The sequence below is a fragment of the Crotalus tigris genome, unplaced genomic scaffold, assembly GCF_016545835.1.
Source record: "Crotalus tigris isolate CLP2741 ecotype Arizona unplaced genomic scaffold, ASM1654583v1 scf7180000020145.1122116, whole genome shotgun sequence".
Lineage (NCBI taxonomy): Eukaryota > Metazoa > Chordata > Lepidosauria > Squamata > Viperidae > Crotalus > Crotalus tigris.
In genome coordinates this window covers 504,278-528,796 of record NW_024097874.1, presented here as the reverse complement: position 1 = coordinate 528,796, position 24,519 = coordinate 504,278, and the positions used below count along the sequence as shown (strand labels likewise).

At 43.9% G+C, this 24,519-nt stretch overlaps 3 pseudogenes; 1 reads left to right on the top strand and 2 right to left on the bottom strand.

Moving 5' to 3' along the window:
- Nucleotides 1-77: 77 nt before the first annotated feature.
- Nucleotides 78-4,927, bottom strand: LOC120318253 (annotated as a pseudogene).
- The window catches only part of LOC120318236, a 31,541-nt pseudogene continuing 10,049 nt past the window's right edge, over nucleotides 3,028-24,519 (bottom strand).
- Nucleotides 12,479-24,519, top strand: part of LOC120318235 — a 31,974-nt pseudogene continuing 19,933 nt past the window's right edge.

The window sequence follows — 24,519 nt, the reverse complement described above, 5'->3', positions numbered from 1 at the left end:
ACAACCGCATATATTCATATTCTCCTCTCTCTCCCAGCAAAGCTCTCACTTGGAAAGTAGGACAAGGACCTGCAGAATTAACCAACTGGCTTTATTTTTCTTTATTCACAAAAGTATTCCAGCAGTGTTCAACAAATCACTGTAAACAGAGGAATACCTTCTTGTTAAGCCATTTTAGTTGGACGGGTTGGATTTGGGTTGTTAAGTGAGACATTTGTTTAATGAGTTTTGCCCCATTTTGCGACCTTTCTTACCACCGTCCCTAAGTGAATCACTGCAGTCGATAAGTTAGCAACCAGGCTGAGAAAATGGAAATTACACATTGCTACTAAAAGGACTTGTGGTTCCCTGTCCGATGCAAGAAATATGATATTCAAGGGTGCTCCTAAAGAAAAGGCTGCGTGCAGGTAGAAAGGGTGATATTCCAGTAAGGGGGTGCAATGATTACAATAAGCTTCTGCATATAGAATTGAATAGAGCAGGAAGGGACCTTGGAGGTCTTCTAGTCCAGCCTCCTGCTCAAGCCCGTGCAGAAAAGAGATGGGGTCTTTAAATAGTCACATCCACTTTCCCCTTTTTTTTGCAATGACTGGTTGCAGACATCCATATCTCATGTGTATGCGTGTTAGGTTTGGAAGCCGCCGTGTGCGTGTGCACAGACATAGGCTGACTTAGGAGCAAAAACACTGCTGGTAGATGTGGGATTTTTGCATGCAGTTTACTTGTGTGGGGAGGGGGAGGAGGAAGTGCGGAGCAGCCAGTCAGAACCCAGATTGTTTGCTTATTGAGAGAGGGAAAGAAAGAAAGAAAGAAAGAAAGAAAGAAAGAAAGAAAGAAAGAAAGGGAGGGAAGGAAGGAAAACAAGAAAGGAAGAAGAAAGGCAGGAAGAATATGGGAAGGAAGGAAGGAAAAAAGAGAAAGAAAACAGGAAGAAAAGGAGGGAGGGAGGGAGGGAGAGAAGGAAGGGGAAGGAAGATATAACTTTCAGCAAAACTGCCTCCCTGCAAAAGAAACACATTCGCATTTATGTGAGCAGACACAAGCAGCTCCGCCCTCAGCCTCGCACCAGATATTGTGGGATTTTTGCATGCAGTTTACTTGTGGGGGGGGGGAGAAGGAGGAAGCGTGGAGCAGCCAATCAGAACTCAGATTGTTTGCTTATTGAGAGAGGGAAAGAAAAGAAAGAAAAAAGAAAGAGAGAGAAGCCAAGAAAGGAAGAAAGGCAGCAAGCGCGCCGGCCAGGTGACGCCGAGGCTGCTTTTGAAACTGAAAGCATCAGGCCAAGCGGAACGGCTTGCCTCGGAGCTGGTAGGTACCCCTTTGGAAGAGGCGCCGTCACACATACCCTCCCACGCTCTCTCCCGGGCTGGGAATCTTTTCCTCCCTTCTCCTGGCCTACTGCAAGTCCCCAGAGAAAAGGGCTACTCACCTTTCCAAAAGTCCATGCAGACTGAAGAGAAAGAAGAGGTTTGTGGGCAGTCCCACAAACCAAAGGAGGTCAACCAATCAATTTAAACTTCACAAGTTTCTTTTTTTTTTAGTGAGAAGTTTGAATTGATTGGTTGAACTTTTTTAGCCCCATTTTTTTTTGGGTAATCCACATGGGTTGGGAGCAGCAGGAGCTGGCTTAAAGAGACGCATGCGGCTCCGGAGCCACGGGTTGCTGACCCGTGTTCTAGTCCAAAATATACCATTTTAGGTAGGTGGCTGTCTATTCTTTTCTTAAAACCCTCCAGTGATTGAAGCACCTGCAACCCTGTTTGAGGAATGCCACAAGTTCTATAAAAGGAAACATCCAGAAACCTCTGCTGATAATCAGAAACAAGTCATTAGCCTTTATGAAGTTAACAATTTCCATATTTTTTCACTCCACCTTCAGGTCTAATCCTGAGATCTGTTGACTAAAAAGAATCACGCCAGAATTGAAGTAGTCAATTTCTCACCTATACTCTCAACAGAAAATAAGAAATGAAATTCAAGATTTCTCTAAACTCATCATTGTTTGCTTCATGTGCACTTCCTTGTGTGCAATAAGAGATGATTTAGACTTGAAGAATTGCTCACAGATTGGACATTACAAATGTTTCTCCCCTGTGTGATATATGATGTATAAGGTTAGACCTAATACTGAAAACCTTTCCAAAATCTGGACACTTTTATGGTTTCTCTCCTTTATGCGTCCTCTGATGTCTCACCAGGTTGAAATTCACATTGAAAGATTTCCCACAATCCAAATATTTAAAGGGTTTCTCTCCTGTGTGAGTCTTCTGGTGTATCACCAGGCTGGAATTCTGACTGAAACGTTTCCCACAATCAGGACATTCAAAGGGTTTGTCTCCTGTGTGAATCCTGTGGTGTATCACCAGTTGGGAATTCTGAGTGAACCTTTTCCGACAATCCGGATATTCAAAGGGTTTCTCTCCTGTGTGAGTCTTCTGGTGTATCACCAGGCTGGAATTTTGACTGAAACCTTTCCCACAAACTGGACACTCATATGGTTTCTCTCCTGTGTGAGTCCTCTGATGCATAACCAGGCTGGAATTTTGTATGAAAGATTTCCCACAATCAGGACATTCGAAGGGTTTCTCTCCTGTGTGAGTCCTCTGATGTATCACCAGGTTGAAACTGCAAGTGAAATGTTTCCCACATACTGGACACTCGTATGGTTTCTCTCCTGTGTGAGTCCTCTGATGTATCACCAGGTTGGAACTGCAACTAAAACCTTTCCCACATTCAGGACATTCAAATGGTTTCTCTCTGGTGTGAGACATCTGGTGTTTCAACAGGTAGTAATTTACAGCGAAACCTTTCTCACAAACTGGACACTCCTATGGTTTCTCTCCTCTGTGTCCTCTGATGTCTCACCAGGTTGGAATTGCAACTAAAACCTTTCCCACAATCAGGACATTCAAAAGGTTTCAATCCTTTGTGCATCCTCTGATGTATCATCAGACTGGAACTGCGGCTGTAATATTTCCCACAATCCGGACATTCAAAGGGTTTCTCTCTGCTGTGAGTCATCTGGTGTTTCACCAGGTAGTAATTTACAGCGAAACTTTTCTCACAAACTGGACACTCCTATGGTTTCCCTCCTGTGTGAATTACTTTGCTTGGTAAAGCATTTACCACATTGGGAGCACTTATAGGGCATCTGTCCTGCATGGGTCCTATTACGAACCACAAGGGAGATATTTTGACCAAAATTTTGTTACATTAGTAGCATTTGTATGCCTTATTTCCAGTTTGGATCCTGTTGTATGTAATCACCCATGCTTTTGCAATCTGTGCTTTATACCACAATAGTGACATCTGTGGACCTTTTTCACCACTGATATGCTGGAAGAAGTCAAAAATGTGTGTGGTCCCTTGTTTAGTGATGCTTTGATTTCACCTACTGTTTTCTTCCTCCCATTGGGAGTTCTGCATTACTGTCTGTCCTATTTAAGTATCCAACTGACCTTTTCTTTCCTATTGACTTCCAGATAGTTCCCTTTTTTCTGAATGGAAAAATGATCCCCTTCACCTTGTCATGTAACCTATCCTTCTGTTCTGCATACTCTACTATTTCCAGCTTGAAATCTCTTCTTGATTTTCTCTTGCCTTTCGTCTGTTGGGATGAGAGAATTGTAATTTTCTGAAGGAAATGGAAAATATTTTGATTTCTGGCTTAATTTGCTTTCCCTTTCATAAGTTATTCTCACTTCTCCAGAGTGCTCTTATTGCCATACTCTTTGTCTGTAAGATTGAAAGAAAAGTGTAAGTTTAATTGTTTATACAATGCTTGCAGATGTGAAAAAAAGGAAAAAATATATATTACATTTAAAAAGCAAACAATGCTAACCTCTTACATTATGATTCATCGGACATTCCAGAAACTCAAATTCAAATATTCCTTAAATCATGAAATTCCTGAATGGAGTGGGAGGAAGTTAAAAAAAAAGAGAAGGGGTGGAAGAATGGGGGAAGCTCTCCTTTTTTGTAACACCTTGGCTTCCTTTTCCTCCTCCTCCACTCCTGACCAGGCCTGACGGGGTTAAGCTGGGAGGGGAGGGGTGGGCTAAAGCAAAGGAGCTGCTGCTGCAGCCCCTGAGAACGCACATGCTCCCAGGCACCCAGCTGGATTGCGGTGGGCCAGGGCTGGGGCAGAAGGGGCCGGTCCCTTGCCACTTCTGGGACAGCCCGGGGGGGGGGGAATCTGGGCCCTCCCCAGGCCGCATCTGGCCTGCGGGCCTTGTGTTTGACATGTCTGATCTAAACACAATGCGGCATTTTAGTCCAACAACTGAAGCCTCTCTGCAGCCCAACCAATAAACTGGTTCTTCTGCACACCAGTCTGTTCCCCATGAGAGGGGGAACAATGCTAACCTATTACATTAATTATGATTCACCAGATATTCCAGAGATCCAAGTTTAAATATCCCTTCAATCATGACATTCCCTTGACTTGCAACAACCATAAAATGTAAGCGCTGCTATGGGTTATCATAAAATATATCTGGAAGTCTGGGGTATAGATTATACAATTCCAGATACATGGAAAGAGTAATATAAATACACATACCTATAATTATATCTATGTGGGAAAATTCATGTTTTCAGCCTGAAAAAGAAAAAAAGATTACTGTCAAACCTTCTGAGCTAATTTTAAGAGGTGTGGGGGCTTTAATTGATGAAATGATGAAATGATACCTAAAGCCTCTGCAAGATTTGCACATGGAACTCCTCGGCTACAAATAAGGGCAAAAACTACTCTCCACAATCCCTCTGCTGACATCCCAATTGAAGTACTCCTCACTTAATGACTGCAATTGAGACTGGATCTGTGTCATTAAGCAGCCCGATCATTAAGTATGATGTTATGGGCCCTTTTCTGTTTAATTTATTCTTATCTGACCTGGCCTCTTACATTGAACGCGTTGAGTCCCATGCCCCAAAGTTGTTAAATACGAAGATTCCACTTCTTCTTTATGCTGACAATGCGGTCCTTCTATCACAATCAAGGCTCGGTCTAAAAAGATTACTTTCTGCATTTGGGTCCTACTGTGCTGAGAACCATTTGTCTATTAATTATGACAAATCCAAAGTATTGGTGTTCTCTAGAGCCTGGAAATCATACAACTGGGCTATCAATGGTAATGTTGTTAGGCAGGTTTTCCATTTTAAGTATTTAGGTATTCAATTTCAGAATACTGGTGCTTGGACTAAACATCAAACCCAGATGCTGAATTCAGCCTCCTGTAGCCATCAGCAGATAAGATTCTTTTTAACCCAAGGAGGCCAGTTTATTCCTTCTGCTCTGCATATATATAAAGCCAAAACCCTGGTCCAAACTCTTTATGGAATTCCCATATGGATACGAGGCTTCATAGATTGTATTGAAAGAACCCAGGCTGTTTTTCTTAGGAAACTTCTGGGTCTTCCTCCCTGTGTTGGATTTGCTTCGATGTACCTGGAACTGGGCGTTCGTTCAGTCGAATGCATGGCGTGGATTAACACCTTCAAATGGTGATTTCAGGTGCTCTTTTCAGCAGTCCGTGGTAGCTACCTCTCCCTGGTGTTTGCTAACTCTCATACTTCTCATTGGGAGAGGGAGCTGACGAAGAAACTCCACTTCCTAGGTTTTACAGGGGATGGAGGCTAAAACATATGAAGAACAAATGATGTTGAATATATATGTTCCAGGATAATGTTGTATGATCCAAGAACCAGGACCAGAAGTTTTGTCTTCCGAACTTTCGGATTCGTGCTAGAGAGAAAACTTCCCTGAAGATGGACTTCAGCACCTGTCCACAAGCTCCGAAGACAAAACCTCTAGTCCCAGTCAACGACCCAGATTGAATCCTGCATATAAAGAACAGTTACAGGAATTGAGTATATCTAGACTAGAGAAAAGAAGCACTGGGAGTGACTTGATAGCAGTGTTCCAGTATTCTCAGAGACTGGCACACAAAAAAAGGCGTCAACCTATTTTCCAAAGCACCAGAAGGCAAGACAAAAAACAATGAATGGAAACTAATCAAGGAGAGAAACAACCTGGAACTAAGGAGAAATTTCCCTGACAGTGAGAACAATTAACCAGTGAAACAGCTTTGCCTTCAGAAGTTGTGGGTGCTTCATGACTGGAGGCTTTTAAGAAGACATTGAACAGCCATTTGTGTGAAGTGGTATAAGGTCTGCTCAAGCAGGGGGTTAGAATAGATGACCTCTACGGACCCTTCCAACTGTTATTCTATAGTCTATATTCTGGTGACTTCTCTGTTGTGGAGGAAGCCAAACAGACCTACTTGCTCCCAGCATCTGCTTCAACCTGCCCTCAACTCACCTTTCAGCTGATGCTTCAACCCTGGGAAGAGCACAAAAGCCACTCTGTATACCATCTTCTTTCCATGAGCGATCCGGAAGAGGAAATTCCTCTGTGCTTCTCCTCTTCTTCTATTCTTTCTAGCAATGCAGTACTTGATGGTTTTAAATCTTTTAAGCTCAACCACAGATGCCGCTACTGTAAAGACGGATTTGACTGGCATCTCCAGATAGGAAGCTGAAAAAAATGCTTGTCCCATCTCTGTCTAAGACATTTGTAAGATGTTGTCATTGATTATATGGTATCACATTGTTTTTGACTCCTAGCATCTCCCAGTTCCATTCTCCATTTCTCTTTTCATTCCCTGTCTCCGAACTTGTGACATTTCCCCTAGCAGCTCTATATTCCATTTTTAAGATGATCTTCCTTCCCAGCAATATATTTTGAAGACCTAAGGGGTAAAAGGTATTTTACGTTTTCATTGTTATAGCTAAGTCTTGCAGTATTTTGTTTCTATATAGTTGTTTACATTTCCCTTCTTTTATCTCTCCCATCTCTAAATCAGTTTCCTGTTTCCTCTTCTGATTTCTGAATTATGTTCGTACTTTGTATTCGTTATCTGGGAATTTCTAGTTGTAGATTTAATTTGGAGATCTGCTCATTTATATTGTCTAAATTGATTTTAGTCTCATCATTTCTTTTTATGTGCTCTTTGCATTCAACAATTGTTTGGTGAATTAATTGTAGCATAGAATATATTTCTTTCTGAAAGCTGTTTATTTTTTCTTGAGGCATCATTCCTAGAGATCTTCTAGTATCACCAGTATCCGTAAGAGTAGATCAAAGTTTCCTCTAGTGTTCTGGTCCTTATATGTACCCTTTATAATCCAATAAATTCCAAAGTGTAGGTTCAATCCTGAAAGCAATATTTTATAGTAATTCTTTGTCTTAAGTATCTAAAAATTGTCAATCAGGCAAGTTTGTATTCCACATGTTCAATATGTTCAACCTCTCTGAAAGCAGCTCAAAAGTCTCTCCCAGCCAGATATAGTCCAAGGTCAAATTTTTATTTCTCTCCCACTAGCTCTTGAAGTTAAAAGTCCACGCTTAGTAGGCATTTATAATCCAAGAAGGTCAGTGTGATAAGTAAGCCAAAATATTTTCCTTTATTGTCAGCTGTTCTCCTGAACTAGGAATCAACAAGCAGCCAGGAAGCAAATTATACTGCTATAGACAAATCCACCACTAGATGTCATTCAGTCCACTTTCCATTCTTAAAACAAAGGATTGATTTTGTATATTTCACCTCAATGTTTTTTTTTACAAAGAGAAAATCTTAACAGTTATCTCAGTTCTCAAATTTATCATAAGTGTAGCTTTATGTTACTTCCACTTCAGTATTTTATGTTTCTGTCTCCCATAAAATTAAAACACTGCTTCCATTATTAGCTTTTGGGAGCTTTTCCCAGGAAAATCAATTTTAAAATGGTAAAGAAAGGACTGATATCCTCACCCAGTTCCAAACATGCTGTTTATGATACATTAATTATTGCCTTTTTCTTCTTCGGTTGTCAGCAGGTAATGGCTGGCCACAGGAACGTAGCCAGTCTTCCCCTGCCAGTTTGGAGGGCTTTCCTTGGATAGAACGGAAAGACCCCCATCTCGCTGTGATCAACAACCACCCCTCCTCTTCATCGTGCCTTCGGTGCTATTTTAGGCCCTTTTTAGGGCCCCCAGAAGGCCGAACTCGGACTGAATTTTTTCCCACAATCAGGACATTCAAAGGGTTTCTCTCATGTGTGAGTCCTCTGGTGCATCACCAGAGAGAAATTACGACTGAAACTTTTCCCACAATCAGCACATTCAAAGGGTTTTTCTCCTGTGTGAGTCCTTTGGTGTATCACCAGGTTAGAATGAGAACTGAAACTTTTCCCACAAACTGGACACTCATATAGTTTCTCTCCGGTGTGGGTTCTCTGGTGCTTTACTAGGTTGGAATTTGCAACAAAACCTTTCCCACAAAGTGGACACTCATACGGTTTCTCTCCTGTGTGAGTCCTGTGGTGGATCACCAGATCGGAGTTACGACTGAAACTTTTCCCACATTCAGGACATTCAAAGGGTTTCTCTCCTGTGTGAGTCCTCTGGTGCATTACCAGATTGGAATTTCGACTGAAACTTTTCCCACATTCAGGACATTCAAAGGGTTTTTCTCCTGTGTGAGTCCTTTGGTGTATCACCAGGTTAGAATGGAAAGTAAAACTTTTCCCACAAACAGGACACTCGTATAGTTTGTCTCCTGTGTGAGTCCTCTGGTGCATCACCAGAGAGGAATTACAACGGAAACTTTCTCCACAATCAGCACATTCAAAGGGTTTTTCTCCCATGTGAGTCCTCTGGTGGTTTATTAGCTTGTAATTTGCAAAGAAACGCTTCCCACAACCTGGACACTCATACCGTTTCTCTCCTGTGTGAGTCCTCTGGTGTCTCACCAGGTCAGAATTTGCAATGAAACTTTTCCCACAAAGTGGACACTCATACGGTTTTTCTCCTGTGTGAGTCCTCTGGTGTCTCACCAGGTGGGAATTTACAATGAAACTTTTCCCACAAAGTGGACACTCATATGGTTTTTCTCCTGTATGAGTCCTCTGGTGTCTCACCAGGTGGGAATTTACAATGAAACTTTTCCCACAAAGTGGACACTCATACGGTTTTTCTCCTGTGTGAGTCTTCTGGTGCATCACTAGACAGAAATTACGACTGAAACGTTTTCCACATTCAGGACATTCAAAGGGTTTCTCTCCTGTGTGTGTCCTCTGATGTCTCACCAGGAGGGCATTTGCAACAAAACGTTCCCGACACTCAGGACATTCAAAGGGTTTTTCTTCTGTGTGAGTCCTCTGGTGTCTCACCAGGCTGGAACTGTGAGTGAAACTTTTCCCACATTCAGGACATTCAAAGGGTTTCTCTCCTGTGTGAGTCCTCTGATGTCTCACCAGGAGGGCATTTGCAACAAAACCTTTCCCACAAAATGGACACTTAAATGGTTTCTCTCCTGTGTGAGTCATCTGGTGTATCACCACTTGGGAATTCTTAGTGAACTGTTTCCCACAATCTGAACATTCAAAGGGTTTCTTTCTTATGTGAATCCTCTTGTGTTTCACCAGGTGGGAATTCTGAGCGAACCTTTTCCCACATTCAGGACATTCAAAGGGTTTTTCTCCTGTGTGAGTCCTTTGGTGTATCACCAGGTGAGAATGGGAATTGAAACTTTTCCCACAAACTGGACACTCATACGGTTTCTCTCCTGTGTGAGTCCTCTGGTGTCTCACCAGGTGGAAATTCTTAGTGAACCGTTTCCCACAATCTGAACATTCAAACGGTTTCTCTCTGGTGTGAGACATCTGGTGTTTCACCTGGTAGTAATTTACAGCGAAACATTTCTCACAAACTGGACACTCCTATGGTTTCTCTCCTGTGTAAATTACTTTGCTTGGTAAAGCATTTACCATATTGGGAGCACTTATAGGGCATCTGTCCTGTGTGCATCCTTTTATGAACCAGAAGGGAGATATTCTAACCAAAGATTTTGTTACATTAGTAGCATTTACAGTTTGGATACTCTTGTATTTAATCACCAATGATTTTGCAATCAGTGCTTTATACCACAATAGTAACATCTGTGGACCTTTTCCACCACAGATATGCTGGGAGACATCAAAAATGTTTGTGGTCCTTTATTTAGTGGTGCTTTGATTTTACCTACTATTTTCTTCCTCCCATTGGGAGTTCTGCATTACTGTCTGCCCTATTTCAGTATCCAATTGACCTTTTCTTCCCCACTGACTTCCAGATATTTTCCTCTTTTTCTGAATGGAAAAATGATCCCCTCCACCTTGTCTTGTAACCTATCCTTCTGTTCTGCATACTCTACTATTTCCTGCTTGAAATCTCTTCTTGATTTTCTCTTGCCTTTCGCCTGCTGGGATGGGACAATTGTGTAATTTTTTGAAGGAAATGGAAAATATTTTGATTCTGGCTGGATTTGCTTTCCTTTTCAAAAATTATTCTTACTTCTCCAGAGTGCTCTTATTGCCATCTTCTTAGTCTACAAGAGTCAAAGAAAAGTGTAAGTTTAATTGTTTATAGTCTGGGGTATAGATTATAGAATTGCAAATACATGGAAAGAGTAATATAAATACACATACCAATAATTGTATCTATGTGGAAAATTCTGCAAAATTTGCACATGGAACTCCTCAGCTACAAATAAGGGAAAAAACTACTCTCCATAATCCCTCTGCTGACATCTCAATTGAAGTACTCCTCACTTAATGACTGCAATTGAGACTGGCATCTGTGTCATTAAACAGTGCGAACATTAAGTATGATGTTAGCATGATAGTGCTAACTTACATCTGTTCCTCTGGACTTGCTAAGCAAATCACCATGGGTCGTTAAAGGCAATTTCACATGACTGTGGCTTCCAATTTCCTGCCGGTATATTTTGCTTGTAAGAAGCTAGCTGGAAAGGTCACAGATGGGGATCATGAATGTGGAATACTGCAGCCACCATAAACATGCAACAATTCGCAACATCCGAATTGGTGCAACTCCCTTTTCCTGCATTTTCATAATCATAGGCCCAGTGAAGAAGTGGTAAATGAGGACTATTTATACAACTGAACATCCTGAAAGGTCTTCCATAGCTATTCTTTCAGAAGTGCTGGCTTAACCACAGTTGAACCTCATTAATACATGTGTAGGGCGCCAATAGGAAATATCATCTTGCAAAAAAATTAAAATCCCAGAAAAAATTGTGGCAGTTTCAGTCTGACATTGTTGCCAAGAAAACAACAGGTCTACAAGAGAATAATGAGAGTTGAAAGGGACCTCAGAGGTCTTCTAGTCCAATCCTCTGCTTAGGTAGGAAATCCTATATTATTCTTGACAAATGGCTGTCCAATCTCTTCTTAAAAACCTCCAGTGATGAAACACCCACAATGTCTGGAGGGAAGCTGTTTCATTAATTGTTCTCACTGACAGGAACTTTCTCCTAATTCTAGACTCCATCTGTTACTTCTTGTTCTGCTCTATGACACTTTGGCGCATGGGTAAATCCCCTCTTCTATGTGACAGCCCTTCCAATTTTGAAAGATTGCCATCATCTAAACACAAACTCTCCATGCCGCACTTTAATCCAACAGCTGAAGCCTCTGCAGCCCAAACAATACACTGGCTCTTCTGCACAGCAGTCTCTCTTCCCCAAAAGGCCCTGCAGGCAGTTATTGGAGCTCCCAGGCCTGTCCCTTGACTGGAAATTCTGTTATCTTTCTGAATATTATCACAGAACCCCCTTGATCTCTTTGAAAAGTTGTTTGTAAGAAACAGTGGAAAGCTTCTTTTTTAGGGTAGATTAGTCAGACCTTAAAAGGACTAAAATTGAAAACCTCTGCAGACAGGGCTGTTCACTGACACGGGCAGAGAGAAACAGGGATGCAGCAGTCCCCAGAGAGGGAATCTGGGCATGAAAGAGAGGCAGATTCAGGAGCTCCATCCCAAAGGAAGCCCACCTGGACAGGGCTGCCCATTGGCCAAGCCCACCTGGATGCCTCTCGGGTCTCCCTCACCCGCCTGCCAGACGCCCCTGGCCTCCTCTTAGCAGGGTTCCCGCCCTCGCCTCCAGCCACGCTCCCTCTGAGCCCAGAGCTCCCTCGTCCTCTTCCCCTTCCTCCCCTCCAGACACTGGGAGGCTGATCCTCCCCAGCAGCCACAGGGGAACGTGGGAACGGCGGTGCCCAACCTTCCGGGAAACGCCAGGAGCCCCCACGCTGGGAGCCGGGCTGCGCCAAGAGGAGGGGGGCTGCGGGGCAGGAGGGGGGGCTGTTCCTCTGCAGGCCTTAAGCGAGTCGCTCTGGGTCGTTGAAGGCAATTTCACGTGACTGCGACTTGCAACCTCTTGCCAGCCTCTCCAGGGATTTTGCTTAGGAGAAGCTGGCTGGGGAAGCCACAAACGGGGATCGCGAGGCTGGGATGCTGCGACCGTCACGGATGTACAGCGGTGGGCAACGTCCGAACCGAGCAGCCCGACCTGCTCCCGGCTTCTCCCCCAACCCGCCCTCGACTCACCTTCCAGCTGCTGCTTCGACCCTGGGAAGAGCACAAAAGCCCCCCCCACGCCCCCTTCCTCCCCTGAGCGATCCGGAAGAGGAAGTTGCTCTGACCTTCTCCTCGCCTCCCTTCCTTTCTAGCAATGCAGTACTCGATGGTTGCAGCTCCTCTTCCCTCTACCACAGACGCCGCTTTCTAGTCTATCTGACCTATCTCGGCTTTTGGCGTCTAGAGAGGTTTTCAGTGATTTATCTGCTCTCCGGTCGTTTCCGCCTCCCAGCGACCGTCCTTTGCAACTTTGCTGCATCCCATCGCTAGCTCATACTTGGGTGATTGTCCTCTGAGAGTACAGGCTGCTCTTTTCTGCACTCAGCGAAAAGCTCTCGCACGGGCAGAGCAACTTCCTCTTCCGGAGCGCTCAGGGGAGGAAGGAGGCGTGCGGGGAGGCTTTTGTGCTCTTCCCAGGGTCGAAGCAACAGCTGGAAGGTGAGGCCAGGGGCGTCTGGAAGGCGGATGAGGGAGACCCGAGAGGCGTCCAGGTGGGACGATGGGCAGCCCTGTCCAGGTGGGCTTCCTTTGGGATGGAGCTCCTGAATCTGCCTCTCTTACGTGCCCAGATTCCCTCTCTGGTGACTGCTGCATCCCTGTTTCTCTCTGCCCGTGTCAGTGAACAGCCCTGTCTGCAGAGTCTTTCAATATTAATTTTAGTTTTTTTAAGGTCTGAATAATCTACCCTGAAAAAGCTTTCCACTGTTTTTTACAAACAGCTTTCGAAAGAGGTCAAAGGGGTTCTGTGATAATATTCAGAAAGATAACAGAATTTCCGGTCAAGGGACAGGCCTGGGAGCTCCAATAACTGCCTGCAGGGCATTTTGGGGAAGAGAGACTGCTGTGCAGAAGAGCCAGTTTGGGCTGCAGAGGCTTCAGTTGTTGGACTAAAGTGCGGCATGGATAGTTTGTGTTTTGATGATGGCAATCTTTCAAAATTGGAAGGGATGTCACATAGAAGAGGGGATTGACTTGTGCACCAAAGTGTCATAGAGCAGAACAAGAAGTAACAGATGGAGTCTAGAATTAGGAGAAAGTTCCTGTCAGTGAGAACAATTAATGAAACAGCTTCCCTCCAGACGTTCTGGGTGTTTCATCACTGGAGGTTTTTAAGAAGAGATTGGACAGCCATTTGTCAAGAATAACATAGTATTTCCTACATAAGGAGGGGTCCCTTTCAACTGTCATTATTCTCTTGTGGACCTGCTGTTTTCTTGGCAACAATGTCAGACTAAAACTGCCACTATTTTTTTCTGGGATTTTTATTTTTTTACTTCTATTTATGGCTAACAAGCACGGTATTTCCTACTGACGCCCCATACTTGTATTGACAAGGTTCAACTGTGCTTAAGCCAGCACTTATGAAAGAATAGCTATGGAAGACCTTTCAGGATGTTCAGTTGTATAAGTAGTCCTCATTTACCACTTCTTCACTTGGTCTATGATTATGAAAATGCAGGAAAAGGGAGTTGCACCAATTTGGATGTTGCCAATTGATGCACATTTATGGTGGCTGCAGTATCCCACATTCATGATCCCCATCTGTGACCTTCCCAGCTAGCTTCTTACAAGCAAAATCAATGGGTATACCGGCAGAAAATTGCAAGCCACAGTCATGTGAAATTGCCTTTAACAACCCATGGTGATTTGCTTAGCAAGTCCAGAGGAACAGATCTAAGTTGGCATTATCATGCTAACATCATACTAATAATAATAATTTTCATTTTGCGGTCACAGACCAAAATGCAGTGCAACAAAAGAAAACACAAGAAAAATATAATCACAAACAATTAACACCAGAAGCCTTGGCCAAAGGGAATTACTATGTTTTCCTCTAATAGTTACAGATCTTAAAAGAAATTTAGAAACCTGAGAAGTAATATAGGAGGAGCCATCCCCCAGACAATATAAGACCAAATTACTAACATTAGAACCAGAGGGATCAATTCCAAGGAGAGACAGTAGTTCTGGCTGTGTTATACACAGGGCAGTATGATAAGACATGCTCCACAGTTTCAATTTCAGTCCTATCACAGGGGCATAGTTGCTCACTGAACAGAAGCCTCTTGAATCGCCCGTCGAGTAGTGCTGAGGGCAAAACATTGAAACGGGCTAGGGAAAAGACTCTTCTATACTTGGGGATGGTTAGAGTATAGAAATATGAAGCCATCCTCAATCCATAATTATTAGAATGGCTGAAGATCAAAGGGGAGCAGGTTTTGTTGGCTCTGGATCTTAAATATTGCAAATCTATGTCCACAAGCCGTTGGACTACCCTAAACTGGGCGTCCTTGAGAGCATAATCTCCCAGAGCATCCCCTGTAAAACCTAGGAAGTGGAGTTTCTTCGTCAGCTCCCTCTCCCAATGAGAAGTATGAGAGTTAGCAAACACCAGGGAGAGGTAGCTACCAGGGACTGCAGAAAAGAGCACCTGAAATCATCATTTGAAGGTGTTAATCCACACCATGCATTCGACTGAACGAATGCCCAATTCCAGGTACATCGAAGCAAATCCAACACAGGGAGGAAGACCCAGAAGTTTCCTAAGAAAAACAGCCTGGGTTCTTTCAATACAATCCATGAAGCCTCGTATCCATATGGGAATTCCATAAAGAGTTTGGACCAGGGTTTTGGCTTTATATATACGCAGAGCAGAAGGAATAAACTGGCCTCCTTCGGTAAAAAAGAATCTTATAATCTGCTGATGGCTACAGGAGGCTGAATTCAGCACCTGGGTTTGATGTTTAGTCCAAGCACCAGTATTCTGAAATTGAATACCTAAATACTTAAAATGGAAAACCTGCCTAACAACATTACCATTGATAGCCCAGTTGTATGATTTCCAGGCTCTAGAGAACACCAATACTTTGGATTTGTCATAATTAATAGACAAATGGTTCTCAGCACAGTAGGACCCAAATGCAGAAAGTAATCTTTTTAGACCGAGCCTTGATTGTGATAGAAGGACCGCATTGTCAGCATAAAGAAGAAGTGGAATCTTCGTATTTAACAACTTTGGGGCATGGGACTCAACGCGTTCAATGTAAGAGGCCAGGTCAGATAAGAATAAATTAAACAGAAGAGGGCCGATAACATCATACTTAATGATCAGGCTGCTTAATGACACAGATCCAGTCTCAATTGCAGTCATTAAGTGAGGAGTACTTCAATTGGGATGTCAGCAGAGGGATTGTGGAGAGTAGTTTTTGCCCTTATTTGTAGCCGAGGAGTTCCATGTGCAAATCTTGCAGAGGCTTTAGGTATCATTTCATCATTTAAAGCCCCCACACCTCTTAGAATTAGCTCAGAAGGTTTGACAGTAATCTTTTTTTCTTTTTCAGGCTGAAAACATGAATTTTCCCACATAGATATAATTATAGGTATTTGTATTTATATTACTCTTTCCATGTATCTGGAATTGTATAATCTATACCCCAGACTTCCAGATATATTTTATGATAACCCATAGCAGCGCTTACAGTTTATGGTTGATGCAAGTCAAGGGAATTTCATGATTGAACAGATATTTGAACTTGGATCTCTGCAATGTCCGATGAATCATAATTAATGTAATAGGTTAGCATTGTGGCATGTTTGCTTTTTAAATGTAATGTATATTTTTTTCCTTTTTTTCACATCTGCAAGCATTGTATAAACTATTAAACGTACACTTTTCTTTGAATCTTGTAGACAAAGAAGATGGCAATAAGAGCACTCTGGAGAAGTGAGAATAACTTTTGAAAAGGAAAGCAAATCAAGCCAGAAATCAAAATATTTTCCATTTCCTTCAGAAAATTACACAATTGTCCCATCTGAGCAGGTGAAAGGCAAGAGAAAATCAAGAAGAGATTTCAAGCTGGAAATAGTAGAGTATGCGGAACAGAAGGATAGGTTACATAACAAGGTGAAGGGGATCATTTTTTCATTCAGAAAAAGAGGGAAATATCTGGAAGTCAATAGGAAAGAAAAGGTCAATTGGATACTCAAATAGGGCAGACAATAATGCAGAACTCCCAATGGGAGGAAGAAAACAGTAGGTGAAATCAAAGCATCACTAAACAAGGGACCATATACAGTATATCAGTGGTGGAGAACGTCCACAGATGTCACTATTGTGGTTTAAAGCACAGATTGCAAAAGCATAGGTGATTAAATACAAGAGGATCCAAACTGGAAAAAAGACATACAAATGCTACTAATGTAACAAAATCAGAATATCTCCCTTGTGGGTTCCTAAAAGGACCCACACAGGACAGATTCCCTATAAGTGCTCCCAGTGTAGTAAATGCTTTACCAAGCAAAGTAATTCACACAGGAGAGAAACCATAGGAATGTCCAGTTTGTGAGAAATGTTTCGCTGTAAATTACCAGATGTCTCACACCAGAGAGAAACCATTTGAATGTCCTGCATGTGGGAAAGGTTTTAGTTGCAGTTCCAACCTGGTGAGACATCAGAGGACTCACACAGGAGAGAAACCCTTTGAATGTCCTGAATGTGGGAAATCTTTCACTCAGAATTACAGCCTGATGACACATCAGAGGTCTCACATAGGAGAGAAACCCTTTGAATGTCCTGAGTGTGGGAAAGGTTTCACTTACAGTTCCAAACTGGTGATACACCAAAGGACTCACACAGGAGAGAAACCCTTTGAATGTCCTGAATGTGGGAAATCTTTCACTCGGAATTACAGCCTGATGATACATCAGAGCTCTCACACAGGAGAGAAACCATTCGAATGTCCTGAGTGTGGGAAAGGTTTCAGTTGCACTTCCAGCCTGGTGATACATCAGAGGATTCACACAGGAGACAAACCCTTTGAATGTCATGATTGTGGGAAATCTTTCAGACACAATTCCAGCCTGGTGATACATCAGAGGACTCACACAGGAGAGAAACCCTTTGAATGTCTTGAATGTGGGAAATCTTTCACAAATAATTCCAGCCTGGTGATACATCAGAGGATTCACACAGGAGACAAACCCTTCGAATGTCCGAATTGTGGGAAATATTACAGCTGCAGTTCCAGCCTAGTGATACATCAGAGGACTCACACAGGAGAGAAACCCTTTGAATGTCCTGAATGTGGGAAATCTTTCACAAATAATTCCAGCCTGGTGATACATCAGAGAACTCACACAGGAGAGAAACCATTTGAATGTCCTGAGTGTGGGAAAGGTTTCAGTTGCAGTTCCATCCTGGTGATACATCAGAGGACTCACACAGGAGAGAAACCCTTTGAATGTCGTGATTGTGGGAAATCTTTCATACAAAATTCCAGCCTGGTGATGCATCAGAGGACTCACACAGGAGAGAAACCATATGAGTGTCCAATTTGTGGGAAAAGTTTCAGTAAACATGTCAACATGGTGAACCACCAGAGGACTCACACAGGAGAGAAACCATATGAGTGTCCAGTTTGTGGGAAAATATTCAGTCAGAAATCCCACATGGTGATACACCAGAGGACTCACACAGGAGAGAAACCCTCTGAATGTCCGGATTGTCGGAAAAGGTTCACTCAGAATTCCAGCCTTGTAATACACCAGAGGATTCACACAGGAGAGAAACCTTTTGAATGTGCTGAATGTAGAAAAAGTTTCAAGACGAATTCCCAACTGGTGATACACCACAGGATTCACACAGGAGACAAACCATTTGAATGTGCTGAATGTGGGAAAGGTTTCAGTTGCCATTCTAGGCTTGTGATACACCAAAGGACTCACACTGGAGAAAAGCCCTTTGAATGTCCTGATTGTGGGAAATCTTTCAATGTGAATTTCAACCTGGTGAGACATCAGAGGACGCATAAAGGAGAGAAACCATAAAAGTGTCCAGATTTTGGAAAGGTTTTCAGTATTAGGTCTAACCTTATACATCATATATCACTCAGGGGAGAAATATTTGTAATGTCCAATCTGTGAGCAATTCTTCAAGTCTAAATCATCTCTTATTGCACACAAGGAAGTGCACATGAAGCAAACAATGATGAGTTTAGAGAAATCTTGAATTTCATTTCTTATTTTCTGTTGAGAGTATAGGTGAGAAATTGACTACTTCAATTCTGGCGTGATTCTTTTTAGTCAACAGATCTCCGGATTAGACCTGAAGGTGGAGTGAAAAAATATGGAAATTGTTAACTTCATAAAGGCTAATGACTTGTTTCTGATTATCAGCAGAGGTTTCTGGATGTTTCCTTTTATAGAACTTGTGGCATTCCTCAAACAGGGTTGCAGGTGCTTCAATCACTGGAGGGTTTTAAGAAAAGAATAGACAGCCACCTACCTAAAATGGTATATTCTGGACTAGAACACGGGTCAGCAACCCACAGCTCCGGAGCCGCATGCGTCTCTTTAAGCCGGCTCCTGCTGCTCCCAACCCATGTGGATTACCCAAAAAAAAAAATGTGTACTTCCCAAAAAAAAATGGGGCTAAAAAAGTTCAACCAATCAATTCAAACTTCTCATTTAAAAAAGAAAGAAACTTGTGAAGTTTAAATTGATTGGTTGACCTCCTCTGGTTTGTGGGACTGCCCGCAAACCTCTTCTTTCTCTTCAGTCTGCATGGACTGTTGGAAAGGTGAGTAGCCTTTTTCTCTGGGGACTTGCAGTCGGCCAGGAGAAGGGAGGAAAAGATTCCCAGCCCGGGAGAGAGCGTGGCAGGGTTTGCGTGACGGCGCCTCTTCCAAAGGGGCACCTACCGCCTCCGAGGCAAGCTGTTCCGCTTGGCCCGATGCTTTCAATTTCAAAAGCAGCCTCGGCGTCACCTGGCCGGCACGCTTGCTGCCTTTCTTCCTTTCTTGTCTTCTCTTTTCTTTTCTTTCCCTCTCTCAATAAGCAAACAATCTGAGTTCTGACTGGCTGCTCCATGCTTCCCCCCCCCCCACAAGTAAACTGCATGCAAAAATCCCACAATATCTGGTGCGAGGCTGAGGGCGGAGCTGCTTGTGTCTGCTCACATAAGCGCGAATGTGTTTCTTTTGCAGGGAGGCAGCTTTGCTGAAAGTTATATCTTCCTTCCCCTTCCTTCTCTCCCTCCCTCCCTCCCTCCTTTTCCTGTTTTCTTTCTCTTTTTTCCTTCCTTCCTTCCCATATTCTTCCTGCCTTTCTTCTTCCTTTCTTGTCTTCCTTCCCTCCCTTCCTTTCTTTCTTTCTTTCTTTCTTTCTTTCTTTCTTTCTTTCTTTCTTTCTTTCTTTCTTTCTTTCTTTCTTTCTTTCTTTCCCTCTCTCAATAAGCAAACAATCTGGGTTCTGACTGGCTGCTCCGTGCTTCCTCCTCCCCCCCCACACACAAGTAAACTGCATGCAAAAATCCCACAATATCTACCAGCAGTGTTTTCGCTCCTAAGTCAGCCTATGTCTGTGTACACGCACACGGAGGCTTCCAAACCTAACACGCATACACATGAGATGTGGATGTCTGCAACCAGTCATTCCAAAAAAGGGGGAAAGTGGACGTGACTATTTAAAGACCTCACCTCTTTTCTGCATGGGCTTGAGCAGGAGGCTGGACTAGAAGACCTCCAAGGTCCCTTCCAGCTCTATTCTATATGCAGAAGCTTATTGTAATCATTGCACCCCCTTACTGGAATATCACCCTTTCTACGTGCACACAGCCTTTTCTTTAGGAGCACCCTTGAATATCATATTTCTTGCATCGGACAGGGAACCACAAGTCCTTTTAGTAGCAATGTGTAATTTCCACTTTCTCAGCCTGGTTACTAACTTATCGATTGCAGTGATTCACTTAGAGACGGTGGTAAGAAAGGTCGCAAAATGGGGCAAAACTCATTAAACAAATGTCTCACTTAACAATCCAAATCCAACCCGTCCAACTAAAATGGCTTAACAAGAAGGTATTCCTTCTTTACAGTGATTTGTTGAACACTGCTGGAATACTTTTGTGAATAAAGAAAAATAAAGCCGGTTGGTTAATTCTGCAGGTCCTTGTCCTACTTTCCAAGTGAGAGCTTTGCTGGGAGAGAGAGGAGAATATGAATATATGTGCTTGTCCTTACTAAACATTTAGTAAAGAATGTTTAATGAAATATTTTGATGTTTGTTTAATTAAGAGATGAGATATGGGGATAATTATGCTGTATTTAAAGATGGTAGATTAGCTGCCAAAATTGTTTTTACCTGTTGGGATGAAGGAGAAAGATTTTTTTTCCCTCTTTCTCCTGTCTTTTTCTCCCCCCCCCCCCCATTTTTTTCTTTTCTATTTTTCTATTTGTGGTTTTTATTGTTTGCACCGGCTTTTACTCTTTTCATTTATAATCCTTAATAAAAAATATTTGAAAAAACCAGAGAACATTGTAATGAGACAGAGACGGAGACAAAGAGAGAGAATAACCTGCTATAATGAAAGGTTATGGCAGCTCAGATTAGATTGCAGGATCCTCTCTCTGAGTGTGGATCGTTGTGAGTCCTCTGGCTTTCAGAGGGTGATGTAGTGGGTAGAGATGCCAAAAGAGTGACTTTAAATCGGCTTTCTGCTAACTCGCACCATGCAAAGATTTTGGCCAAGGTGCCTGCCTGGGAATAATCTAACTCAGCGGTTCTCAACCTATGGGTCACAACCCTTTTGGGGGTCGAGCGACGCTTTCACAAGGGTCGCCTAGGATCATTGGAAAACACCTATTTCCGTTGGTCTTAGGAACCGAGACACCGCTGCTCTATCTGGCTGCCGCCACCACCCTCCTCCTCCACCGGCTCCTCCACCTCCAGGGCGCCCTTCTCTTCCAACAGCGCCCTTCTGCTCCTACTACCGCAGCTCCATTGCGCGCACCCCCGATGCTGCCCTGGGCCGGCTCAGCAGCATGAGCGGCTGGACTGAGCCGGGTCTGGTCCGCTGCTGGCGTTGCCGCTGGGGTGCTCTGCCGCTACTGCCACCGCTGCTGGCTGAGCTGAGCTACAGTGCCTAGCCGGACCCCACACCTCCTGGCTGCCTGGCCACACTCCACTCCCGGCCTCCCTCTGTGCCATGCCAGAGCCTACCCCGTACCTCCCAGCCCACTTCTCTCACCGTCGGAGGCTGCCTTGGCCCTCTGGCACCCGGTGCGGCCCTAGGGATGGCGGGCAGGAGTGGCTCACCGGGCTCTGGGCCTTGGAAGCAGCCAGGCGGTGGGCAAGAGGGCGAGGCAGTGGCGATGCCCGCATGTGCGTTGGAGGGGAGAAGCAGCACCTTCTGAGCGGAAGCTGGTGCTCCGGCCACACCCCTCTCGCATGCGACGAGTCGAGTAAGGGGCATGGCGATGAAGGGCTACGCGGCTTGTAAAGAGGCTCTCGCGACCCAGCCGCTGCGATGGCGCTAAGGAGGTTGGCGCTAAGGAGGTTGGAGGGGCGGGCAGGTCCCGGGGGTGGCTGGGAGAAGGCAAGGGGTGCCGGGATGAGGATGAGGGGCTCCAGGTTGGCAGGCGTGAGGGCAGCCGGTGGCTCCAAGACACACGGATCCACTTGCCTCTGTGCTGTGCCTGAAGTCATCACATTTTGCTTAACTACCCCTACTCCTGTAGTTCCTTAACTACCCCTACTCCTGCTGTTCCTGATCTTAAATGAATGTGTAAGGCGTTAAACACTGGCTACCTCACTGTTGGGGAAAACTCTTGGTAGTCCTTGATTTACAACTGTAATTTAGCTTGAAATTACAGTCGTAAATCAAGAGGGTCATTAATGGGTCATCACACAATGTGCCTGACATGGTTCCGAAAGAAAGCAGATTTTCAAAGAATTTTGAGGCTTTTTCCTCTAAAAGAATCTTTTATTATTCTGCATAGCTTCGGCACTAACCAAGTTAAGCCAGAAACTGAATCCTCCCTCCCCCAAGCATCTGTAACAAAGCATAACTCACTCCTTCATTTTACAGTCATCAATCACATTCTCCAATTAATGTGAAGTGTGAGGTGCCCCTCCCGTTGCAGCTGAGCTGACCTTGGCCACACTGTGCCCAGACATTGTTATGGTTTGCTTGCATACTTTCTCATCCCTTGAACTACTGCTGTCTGCGTTAACTCTAGAAATGCTATACGGCTAAATAAAACAGGTTTGCTTCTTCATATATGGCAAGCAAGAACATCCGATGTTAGCAGTCTTGACATCCGGCCCTCCTTACAAAAAGGACAAACCCTGGAATATAAACATAAGTATAGGTTAAGGGTTATTTTTCGGTTTGTTGGGGTGTTTAACATGAAACTTTTTGACTAATCTGTCAGCTTTCACTTCACTGGACGTCACCCAGGTGGCTTCAGACAATGGGTATCCCTTCCATTGTACTAAGTACTGTAATTTCCCTCTAAAGATTCTGGAATCGAGAATACGTTTCACCTCATAGTGGGTCTGCCCTGCCACTACGAGGGGTCCAGGTGCCTTCTTTGGAGGAGGTCTCAAAGTGGAGCCCCGATAAGGCTTCAACAAACTACAATGGAAAACTGGGTGAATTTTCCCTAACAGTTTAGGGAGTTTTAGTTGTACTGTGACTGGGTTGATGACCTTTACTATGGGGAAAGGCCCCAAGAATTTTGGTCCCAATTTCTTGCTGGGCAATTTGAGGCGTAGATATTTAGTTGACAGATAGACCTTTTCCCCAACTTGGAATGTTCTTTGGGGAGCCCTCTTTTGATCAGCCTTCTTTTTATAGGTTTCAAAAGTCTTTTTTAAAGCAGTTTTTGTGTTTTTCCAAACTCCTTCCCACCCTCTCACCCATCTTCGCTCGCTCTCAGTGAATTTCTTAGAGGTGTAGGCACAGGGTTGCAGGATCCCATTTTTGTTCTTTTGAAGTAACACTGCTCCAACCGCCACATCGCTGGCATCGGCTTGAATCACAAAGGGTTCCCCTGGGCAGGGGTGCTTTAGAACCGGTTCAGCAGCAAATAGTCTCTTTAAATTCTCAAAAGCTGTTTGACAGCTCATTGTCCATGCTAGTGGTTGGCCCGGTCGCGGCTTCCCTCCTCCTTTGCCTGTTTTGAGTAGTTCTGTAAGAGGAAGGGCAATCTCGGCAAAAGAAGGGATGAATTGACGATAAAAATTGGCAAAACCCAGAAAGCTCTGGAGCTGTTTGCGAGTCCTTGGGGGCTGCCATTCGATTATAGTTTTCACCTTGGCCGGATCCATTTCAATACCCTCATTGGAAATTCGGTAGCCAAGATAGTCTAATTGGGTTTGGTGAAATTCACATTTTGACAATTTGACATAAATCTTGGCATTCAATAGTTTCTTTAACACTTCTCTCACTAGCTTTATGTGATCAGTCATGTTTGTGCTGTATATCAGGATATCATCAAGATACACCAAAACCCCTTTGTACAAGTGATCATGTAGAACCTCATTAATCAACTGCATAAATACAGCTGGGGCCCCCTGTAGTCCAAATGGTATGACTTTGAACTGATAGCTCCCCATAGGGCAGTTGAAGGCAGTTTTCCACTCGTCTCCCTCTTTTATTCTCACCCGGTAGTATGCCTCTCTTAGGTCTAACTTAGTGAAGACACTCCCCTTAGCCAGGTGGGTCAATAAATCCTTTAGGAGGGGGAGGGGGTATTTATTTTCCACACTTACAGCATTGAGTCCCTTGTAGTCTACGCAGAGACGAAGAGACCCATCTTTTTTCTCTTTGAACAACACAGGGGCTCCCACGGAAGATTTGGCCCGTTCAATAAACCCCCTCGCTAGGTTCTTGTTCACATATCGCTGCATCTCCTCCATTTCGAGGGGGGACATAGCATACATCCTCGGACGTGGGAGTTTGGCTCCGGGCACCAGTTCGATGGAACAGTCATTGGGTCTGTGAGGGGGTAGGGCATCACATTCTTTTTCACTGAACACCTCCGCCAGGTCCAAGTATTCTTTGGGGATGACTGGTTCACCTGGAGTCAGTGAGGCGGCCATGTGCGCTCGCTCATTGGGTGGCCTAAGATGCCCAGTAATATCTGTTGAATCAATGGGGGGATCAGGCCCTATAGGTAGTCTCATAGTTCTCACTCCTTTCTCCCACCAGATAAACGGCTTCCATTTGTCTAACCAGGCTAGTCCTAGGATCACCGCCTCAGTCATTTTTGGAGCCACCA